At 36.6% G+C, this 10,599-nt stretch overlaps 1 pseudogene; it reads left to right on the top strand.

The window, feature by feature from the left end:
- The first annotated feature begins 8,883 nt into the window (after nt 1-8,883).
- LOC138172101 (leucine zipper transcription factor-like protein 1 pseudogene) lies at nt 8,884-9,799 on the top strand (annotated as a pseudogene).
- Nucleotides 9,800-10,599: the final 800 nt, after the last annotated feature.

Below are 10,599 nucleotides of genomic sequence, written 5' to 3'. Positions count from 1 at the left end.
TCTATCTATCTATCTATCTATCTATCTATCTATCTATCTATCTATCTATCTATCTATATCTCTATATCTCTATCTCTCTATCTACAGGTATAACCCTTTTTAAGGTCGTGATAAACATATAAATTTAAATGTTGACAGGTACCAGCTTCTCATACAGGGATGTAAATTGTTCTTATTGAATCCAAAGCTTTGTGCATGTGTGTGTGTGTGTGTGTGTGTGTGTTTTCCTTGTTTACCTTTTTATGTCTTTCTTGAGTCTCCTAATTAGAGATCAAATTTTCCATTGACCTCTGACTTTCATCAGGAAACTCTGGAAAACCCTTATTTCATTAAATGACCATCTACTTTCCTGTAATATTATTCTTGGTTTTGCTGGGTAATTGATCCTTGGTTGCAGTCCTAGCTCTTTTGCCTTTTGAAATATCAAATTCCAATCCCTCCAGTCTTTTAATGTAGAAACTGCTAGGTCCTGTGTAATCCTGACATTTGAATTGCAATCCATCACATTTGAATTGTTTCTTTTTGGCTGCTTGGAGCAGTTTCTCCTTAACCCTGTAATTCTGGAATTTGGCTACTATATTTCTTGTAGTTTTTAATTTGGGGTCTCTTTTAGGAGGGGTCCAGTGAATTTTTAGATAACTATTTTATCTTCTGATTCTAGGACTTCAGGACAGTTTTCTTTGACAAATTCTTGGAAGATGTTGTCCAAGCTGATTTTTTTCATCATGGCTTTCTGGTAGACCAATAATTCTTAGGTTATCTCTCCTGCATCTGTTCTCCAGGTCAGTTGCTTTTCCAGTGTGATATTTTACACTTTCTTCTAATTTTTCTATTTTCATGTTTTGCTTGATTGACTCTTGTTGCATCTTAGAGTCCTGAGCTTTGATTTGGTTGATTGTATTTTTTTTGGAAATTATTTCCTTCAGTTAGTTTTTTAATGGCCTTTTTTAGGGAGAATTTTTCTCCAATTAGGACACAAATCTTACTTTTTAAGCATTTATTTTCTTCAGTGAGACTTTTTTTTCCAATTTTGTCACTGTAGATTTAAATTTATCTCCTACCTCTCTAATTTTGGTTTTAAAAGCTTTCTTGAGTTCCTCCAAGAATGCTTTTTGGGCTTGAGACCAGTTCATGTTTCCTTCTGTGGTCTCAGGTGTGAGCATGTAGAGTCCATGTTGTCTTCTGTATTTGATTGTTTTTGCTCGCTATAATAAGCTCTAATCGATTTTCTTGCCTTCCCCTTCTCCTTCTCAGCTCCCTTCCTTCCAATTGTGTTTTCCTATTTGCTAATTTCTCAGGCTGGGAGCTGAGGGTCTGGTTGTTGATTTTGTGTGCTGTAGCCTACAGGTGTCTAGACAGAGGACAATCCAGGATTCTCAGTGCTTCCCCTGAGTTACCTTGAGGCTCACAGAGTAACATGTGGGCTAGGGGGTGGTCTGGTAGCTTCAGATTTCAGACTCTATGCACCTGGGCTATAGCTCAGGAAGGCTCAGCAGGTGGTAGCCAGCAGAACTGGTATGTTCAGATTCCCCTGGTAGTGCTGAGGTTCACCTGGGTTTCTGTTGTTAGCACTTGCTCCCACCCTTCTCTTCAGACCCCTTACTGCCTCAGCTACATTCTTTCTTCTTGGTTCCTAAGACTGAGGTTATTTTCACTATTTCAGGATTTTACTCTAGGTGGGACATTTATCTCTGGGTTTACTAGATCAGGGAGGGGGAATTGGAGCATCTAGAGGTGACTTTTCCATCCTGGACCCTGGAAAGTCAGCCAGGTGAATTTTAAACTTCCATGCTGTGGGCTGCTAGCCCCAGGAGATGCTGTTGTCTCTGCTGTGTGGCCTGCACTTTATCACATCCAGCTTCAACTGATCCTCCTGTCTCATGTGAGACACTGGTGAGATGGCTGCAAATTGCCCTTGGGGTAGGTGAGTGTGCTGGCTGGGGCTCCTTCTCTCTCCACTGTAGTCCACTCTCTAGTCTGGACTGGTGCAACACCCACAGCTCTGCACTCCCCCTGCCCAGACCCAAGTGGGTACTTTCCTGGGCTGGATTCTGCCATCCTCCATCTCAGAGTGGATTCTGACGCTGTATAATACATTCAGATTCACTTTTTTAAGGTTTAGTGATGGTATTCTCAGAGCAGCTTAGAAAATTACTGCTTCTGTTCTGCCATCTTGGCTCCACACCTAGTTAGGAGACTCTTAATCAATGGCTACTCAGAGTCTGATCCAGGGAATCAAAATGTCCTTATCCTGAGCCAGCAAGCCTCCCCATAACCAAGCTGCTCCTTAGGCAAATCCCTCCCCCTATCGGCTCTATGTGATTCAGGATCCTTCACAGATGTGGAAGAACCAAGACATCCATGATTGACATGTGGTCACAAAGGTCTATTAATGGAAAGGGAAGATCTTCCTTTCCATTAACATTACAGGTACCTAGTCACAAACGTGATGTTTTGAAAAAAAACAAGGAAGGTCCTACCTTTGTGACTTAGGGCTACTAAGGCAACCCTTACATTTATCCATTCCTTAAATAGATTTGACTGCCACTAAAAATTTTAATCCCAGCCTTGGTGTAAAGACACTTGATTCTTATAAGGAGAAAAATGGCCTGGTTTGAAAGCAGAGTAACAGTGGAAAATATTTAAATAATATAGGAATGGAGAGAGAGAGAGAATGACACCAACAAGCTTATTGATGGGAGATTCTAACAAGATGAGTTGAGGTTCAGGGAAAGTGAACCCAGGGCAATCCACTAGGTTTTTAGATAGATTTCAGAAAGTAATCAGGTTCTTGTGGGGGAAATTATCTGGGTCAAATAACTCCAGTCACTAAGGACATGGAGTAGTGAATTGTGACCTTGAGGTATGGGTCATTGTCAGGGACTGGTGCTGACTAATGCTAAATGAGAACACTGCTAATCAAAGGATAGTTGATAGTCAACCTCCTTGTTGACAGGGAAGAGGTTTGGGCTGTATTTACAGACATTACTTTTACATGATGATTGAGGGGATCTGAGCAAATCCAGGCCTTTTTTATTTGGCAGGACTGGTAGCTATAGAATTCCTTATAGATCTAAATATATGAGAGTTTTTCAGGAAAAGTAAATTAAATCACCAGCAATATTTATTTTGTTTCTACTGTCTGTGAGGACCCCTGCTAAGCTCTGGTAATAAAAAGACAAAAGAGAAAGGGTCATTGCCCTCAAGGATCTTGCATTCTATCAAGAAAACCAGCATGTATAGATATAGATAAATATAAAAGTGATTTAAAATTAATATCAAGGTATTTTGCAGTAAGGGCACAAGTGACTTTGGCATGGTGTGGTAAGGGAAAGTCACCATTTCTATATATGACTTATAGTTGCTGACAAACATGTATAAGTACTTCATTATCCTGGGCAAGCCCTAATATATAATGAAGTTTCCTGTCTATTTGTAAAGTAATACAAGCAGAAAGATTGACAATTGCCCAGATACCCAGTGGTCCTTGAAATAAGCAATTCATTGGCAGTTTCAATTTACTTGAAGATGAGCACCTGCTACTTGCCTTAGGTCCCTAGATACCTAGAGGATGATTACATATCAATTTGGCTGCCCTCGTGAGGTTGATTGTGTTTATTGGTTTTTTACTTTGATTAAGTCATGGGGAGCTTAGTCCTTCATGTACAAAGTAGAAAAGAACCACTAAGATATATTCAGGGCCATGGTCCTCGGGTTTGTTGTGTTTCACCATTAAAGGAAATTATTATTGTGAATTCCATGATATGCTTCAATAATGCATTTTTAAAAGTAAATATTATATAACATTTCCATCTATACTCCAACATAACCTGAATCTCCATGATTACTTTTTTTTTTCTTTAATTCTTTGAGTTTTGGACCCTGGAATGAACCTGTAAGAGAGCCAACCTAGACTTCAGGTTTGAACATTTGCTGATTATAATGTGGGCCCTACTTCTCTTCCCCTCAGTGAGTTATCTTCTCTATCTGTGGTGATTTTTCTAGTGGTTATGCAGGAAAGTGCCCTCAAAAACCCTCCATCATTAGTGTTCCATTTTTTCATCTTTCCTCCTCCATGTCCATTTGGCTATCATTGTTATTCTCTCCTCTCCCTCCTCCTCATGACACATGGTGAAGATGTTGATGATGACAGAAAAAAAATAACAATAGGAACTAATATTTACATAGTGCATAACATTTTGTAAGTGTTTCATATTCTTTATTTTTTTTTGATCCTCATCAGTCTATGGGCTAGGTAAATTCTAATATTAAATTAATAGGGAAAGAGGAACAGAAAGATTTTATGTCTTTTCTATGGTCACAGATCCAACAAATGCTAGATATTGATCAAGTCAATAATTAAAACTCAGATCTCTGATTATTCTAAGTCTAACATTTCTCTACTAAGAATGACTGGTCTACAGCAAAAGGAGAAAGAATAACTTTAAAAAGTGGATTAAACTTCAGGAGAATTTCAACTATCTATTGATCTGATTCTCAGCTTTCTCTTATAACTAAGGATGACAATACCTGCATCTTTCTATCTCTTCTATTGGGGTGCCTAGGTGGCATAGTGAATAGAGCAATGACCCTGGAGTCAGGAGGACCTGAGTTCAAATCTGGCCTCAGAAGCTTGACATACTTATTAGCCGTGTGACATTGGGCAAGTTCCTTAACCCCAATTGCATTACAAAAGGCAAAAAAAAAAGATCTATCTCTTCTAGCTTTCATTTTTCTAAGGTATTTTAATTAGATCCTTCCTTTGCAATCATTATTTATTATTTTTATATGTTTGTGTGTATGTCATGTATCTCATATGCATAATAAATAAGTTCTTTGAAGTCAGGCACTTCATAATGAATAAACTTTATTTCATACCTATGCCATTCACTTTGAATTTTAATTAAAATAATTAAATCATAATGATATAATAAACATAGTACATACATGAAATGATATAATATAAATAAAGTTCTGTGAAAATGATGGAGAAAAATGATATTGACATTTTGGTAAATTTGTGATTTCACTTTCTAGTACTGCTTCCCTGAATACAGGAAACAATATTTATACCCCCCACCCTTTCTCTTTTTTTGCCATGTACATCCACAAATCCTCCATAGATGATCAACCCAGAGCAAAAGAGGTTCCCCTGTGCTATTTTAGTGCTGAGCAGTTATCAGTGTACTATGGGGACTGTCCAAAATGTTTCACATCCACACTATGTGATATACTCACCTCTTTATCTTGTATATTATTCTGGATTAAGCCTGAGAGATACTAGAAAGTATCCGTGTCACACACACACAAACACACACACACACACACAAACAAAAACAACTAGTTTTCACTCTCTATCCTTCCACTTTAGCGTCTGCCTTACCTTGGGCCATCTTAGAAACTGTCTAGTCCCTCATTTATTTTATAGATCAAAACACTAACGTTCAAAGAGTTGACTTTACCAATATCATGCATCCATTTAATATCACACTGGGATTAAAAAAATCCAGGACTGTTTCCATTATGCAATGCTACTGTGAAAAAATGTTTGATTCCATTTTCTCATCTGTACAATGAAAGTGGATAAGGTGGAGGAAGGGAGTAGGTTGTGAATGGTTAATCTGTACGTTGATCTTACAGGTTAGATTAGTTGACCATTCCATTTCTAATCTTATAATCATATGAATAAATGATTATTAAATTCCTTTCTTGATAAAACACAAGTGTATGAATGGTATGGATTCCATGAGCCCATATGGTACAGAACGAGAAGAGGGCAGCTCTTTGATTAGAATCCTCAGGGGGGTACCTGAGGGTTGTAGGCTAGAGATTGAGCAAATGGTGGATGCAGTAACTGGGAGTTTCCAAGACCAATTGGGGTATATTTTTTCCAGGATAAGAAATGGGACTGACAGCTGCTCAACATGTACCAATATTGTGATGAGTATCCAAAAAAAATCCAAACATTTAGAAGGTAGAGATGGGGGAGGAAGTAAAAGGAGAACTTCTGAGAAAAGCACAGAAAATTACATTATAGTTAATGGAGCTAAAAATGGAAGAATCAGGTTGCACCTGCTCCTGGGGAACTTAGAGAAAAGGGTATAAAGTTGGACCAAGCACATTGGAGTGAAGATTTGAAACATCTCAAATACACAGCTTAAGCTCCTACTAAGACAAGTGTTTACAAAACCTTGAATGAACCCTATGTCTTTCACATCAATTGGACCTATCCCTTTTGAGACAAAATGGCTGCCTTCCCTTGGGTAAATCACTTACCCTATGAGGTCTTATTTTCTTATATCTTTAAAAGAAAAGGTGGGATTATAATAGCTCTAACTTTTAAAAAGGATAAAATTCAGAGGTTTTGGTCTCAGAAGACCTGAGTAACCATAGAAAGTATCTTCTTTCCCAGGTTAAAAAACAACAGTCCTAGATATGTCCAGTAACATCCTCAAAGTCACACATGTAGTAAATGATAGAGGCTGGATTTGGATCCAGGTTATTTGAATCCAAAAACTGCATCTGAAAAACAGGCAAATGCACTATTATAATTCTCCTGAGAAATAACAAAGGATGATATCAAGCACATGATACTGATTTGTTGAATATAAGTGAAAGTGATTTAATTTTGGACAGAGACTATGAGATGGGTAATATGAAAGAACAGAATAGAAACACCAGCCATTGATAATATTTGACACAAATGAGACAAAGTAATAATAGACATATACTTTTTTGCATGTATAAATTGTAGGTTTGATAATGAGAAGCAAGTTTTTTATAATTGCCCACCAGAAATTGTGCCAAACTTATCCTTAAAGATCTCATATTTATTGATAAATTCAGAGTATATTAAAAATAATAGAAATGCATCACTGCAGGTTGAAGAAAATGAACAGGCTATAGTCTAAACACTACACATCAGAATGGTCCTATCTTTCATAAGAAAACAAATGATTAACCTTAACTCTAAAACTATGAATTTCAAAATCTCTTTGAGAAAAAAACAGGCTATTAGTAGAAGCAGAAAAATTGCCCATGGTCACCTTGACATATCGCTGACCCAGAAAAATTTAAGAATATTTTGAGTATTTAATACAGCCTCAAAATCTCTAAACTTCATAGAATGTAAAACTACTGATACATAGAGACTCAGCATAAAATCAATCAAACTGATGCAAATGGATGAAGCACTTATGTCTTCTGTTATTCAGCTTGTCCTGAAAATCCTCTCCATTAGCCTACAAGAGGTGAAATTATATAACATTCACTGAATTCAATTATAGAAAGTACTAATTTTTATTTTGGGAGGGGAGACAGAGAGATAGATAGACAGGCAGACAGACAGACAGACAGAGACAGAGAGACAGATACAGAGACAGACAGAGACAAAGAGAAAAAGATAGGCAGACTGAGACAGAGAGAACTAGGTCAACAAAATAAATACATCATATCATACCATACTAGCCTTTTATGTAGCGCTTTTACATTTACAAAGTTCTTTCCTTAACTGTTAACTTTGTACAGTTAGTAAAGGTGCATTTTACTGATAATAGAACTAAGACTGAGAGAAGTCATTCACTTTAATCTCATTAGAAATTTAACGGACATTGTTTTCTTTTTCCCTTATTCTGGGCCAATCTGAGAGACAAAAAAGGAAAGGAGCGTCAGGACAGAGAGGAAGCTTACCTCAAAATACCTACTGTTTAGAAGGACTGACCTTTCTGTGTAGTTTGTGGAGGGATATGACCTGGGCAAAAGAAGTATGCTCCAAAATACTACTGTTTCTATTTTTTCAGGAGTGAGAAGCACTTTCTGAAATGAAGTCACTGTTGCCCACTGAAATGGCCAGCAAGAGTTAGGGCAAAGGTTCAACTAGAAGTGTGAAAGATTATGGAACCATTGGAACTCTGTAAATTTCATAATGTGGGGGAAAAATCATGATTACCTTAAGCTAGTTATGTTTTTAGATGCAAATATGATTTAAATTCAAATATCCTTACAGATACTCAGGCTTCATATCCCCCAGAATCTATTATGATGCACTCAGAAAATAATTGATAAATACTATTGAATTGTACTGAATGAGAATCTATTGTACTTTGCAGAATAAAAAAAAAACTTTTTTTTAGAAATGAGTAACTATTGTTAAGCCATTTTTCAGGCTATCTTATTTTATATGAGATAGAAATCATTTTTGCCCGTGGAAAAGCTCACTCTTGACCTCATTTACAATTAGCATCAAACAAGAGATTTAAAATGAAATCAAGAATGCAATATTTGTTATTTATGGTCTATTATTGAAAGTTTATAATCTGCAAAATAATTCAATTTTCTGCTCAGCTTGTCTTCCAATCCATATAATAGGATTTTAATTTATTCTTGTTACGAAGCATTAAAATGACAGGGCCAATGAAGCATTCATTTTTCAGTTTACCTCTCTTTGAATCATTATCAAAAGCACTAGGGAAATGGGCAAAATCTAATACACAATTCAAATATCAAAAATGCACTTGCTGTGATGAATGAGGAAACAAATATTTCTGACTAAATTAGTCATAGAGAAGTTAGCAGGAAGTATTGTTCTGTCCTCAGAAAAGGCTTATTTCCTGAGTATTGAAATTAAGGAAAAATGATTTATCAAGAAAGATGTTGAAGTCAAATGTCTGCAGTTTGCAAATTCCCTGTCAATGTCCTCTAAAAGAAAAGTTCGGTGAACTGGTTTATAGTGATTTAGAAGAGAGATTCTCCAGGTGACACATTGCCAGGGCTCTCCTGAAGAATGACAGCCAGTTTATAGTTCAGGAATCAGAAGAAAGCAGAGGGAGATGGAGAAAATTGGAAAAACAAGCTACATGATAAATGGTATTTACTATCATTACCATGATTAAAAAAAATATGGGATGGAAAGTGGGTCTAAATGATCAACATCAAAATCAAATTAGCAATTACATGTGCTTTCTTTTTCAAAAAGAAGTTTGAGATCCAAGATTGTAGATCCCCACTTCCAGGGTATCAAGGAGAGCAGGCTAATAGATGAGACCATTAGCATGGATGAAGTAACCAAAGTTCGGAAGGAACTGTGGTTCATTGTGAAATAGCGAGGTCATCAATACGTACTTTACCAGCATGGAACTCTTTTGGCAACTGTTTTCACAGGCAGAGAAGTGGTAACTTAAGCTGAAAGACAGCCATCTCACATCTGGGAAATTGAGAATTATTGGAAGTATTTGCAGAATTTGAAAAAAAAAAGCAGAATTTACCACTTCAAGAAAAGTAAGGCTAATTCAGAGAACATATAGCTATCAAAACTTGTTCCAATTAATAAAGGTGGAGCATCCGAGCTCCTAAACAAGGAAATTATCAGACTTTAGGAAAAGAATAAAAAATTGAGATCAAGGATAAAGATTATAGAATTGCAGGCTCCAAATGCATTGGATAAGATTCAAAAATAGAATATGTGCTGAGAGATCTACAGATTGTCTAGGGAGATCAGAAGGCAATAATCAGAGCAGAGGATATTAGTCACTTGGAAAATGTGGTTGCAGCATTGAAGAATGAGTTTCAGAAGAAACTGAATGGCACTACTGAAAACCATAAGACTTTTGAGGAAAATTCAATGTCAATGAAGCATGTCCTACTTAAGGTTCAGGAAGAGTTGAGTGCGAATGTAAAGGAGCTGAAGAAGAATTTCCAGCAGATGGTGATGTACCCCAACTGGAAGGAGATTCTTGCAAAGAAGAAGGAGCAAATTAAAGACATGAGGAAAAGATTCACAAAATATGAAATAGAGTATTAAAGGATATGATAATTCTGTGATCATAATTTAAAATGTTTTAGATTTGTTTGGTTTCTTTCCCCTTTCTTGTCCTTTGATGTCATGTTTGCTGTTCCTTGGATCTGCTCTTCCTTGAGGAACAGCTTTGTCAACCTTGCTAATGTCTACCATTGAATTTTGTTCTCCTGGGAAAAGGCAAGTATCAAGCCTGAGACCATTCTCTGTGTGGTTACCCCTGTTATAGACTGCTAATCTCAGTACACCAAGACAATTAAAAAAAAAATCAACCAAGAACACGTATTGAACAAGTATTACATGTCAGAAACTGTAGAAGTTACAAATGTAGAGATGAGAAAGTTCCTGTCCTCAGGCCACTTATAGGCTTTTGAAGAATGTAGCATGTTTACAAATAAATTAATGAATAAATAAATAAGCAAACAAATAAATAAACAAATAAAATTTCAAAGAAGCATATGTTAATTTAGGACAAGGAGTAATCAGAATTGGACGGACCAGGACAGACATCTTGAAGCAGATGACACTTGAATTAAAGGTGGAAGGGAGCCAGGGATTCAAAAATTAAAAATAATGATATGAAAAGTTCTAGATTTTAATTTGGGATACAAAAAGTAGATCAATATTTTAGAGCCACCAACTGACAAATGTCTGATATAATGCATTTAAAATTGATCTAGATTGCCAGGGATTGGGCAAGAAAAGCTGCTAAAAAGGAATATCTAAATTGTCTGTAGAGTGGAAGTGAGGCAACTGAGGTAGAACATAGGGGAGGGGCACACCAGCCCCAGCTTTAAGTGAGGACA

The sequence above is a fragment of the Petaurus breviceps genome, unplaced genomic scaffold (assembly GCF_028583685.1).
Source record: "Petaurus breviceps papuanus isolate PSGF00001 unplaced genomic scaffold, PetGlider_PUasm1.0 490, whole genome shotgun sequence".
Classification (NCBI taxonomy): Eukaryota; Metazoa; Chordata; class Mammalia; order Diprotodontia; family Petauridae; genus Petaurus; species Petaurus breviceps.
This window is presented reverse-complemented; position numbering and strand designations above follow the sequence as displayed.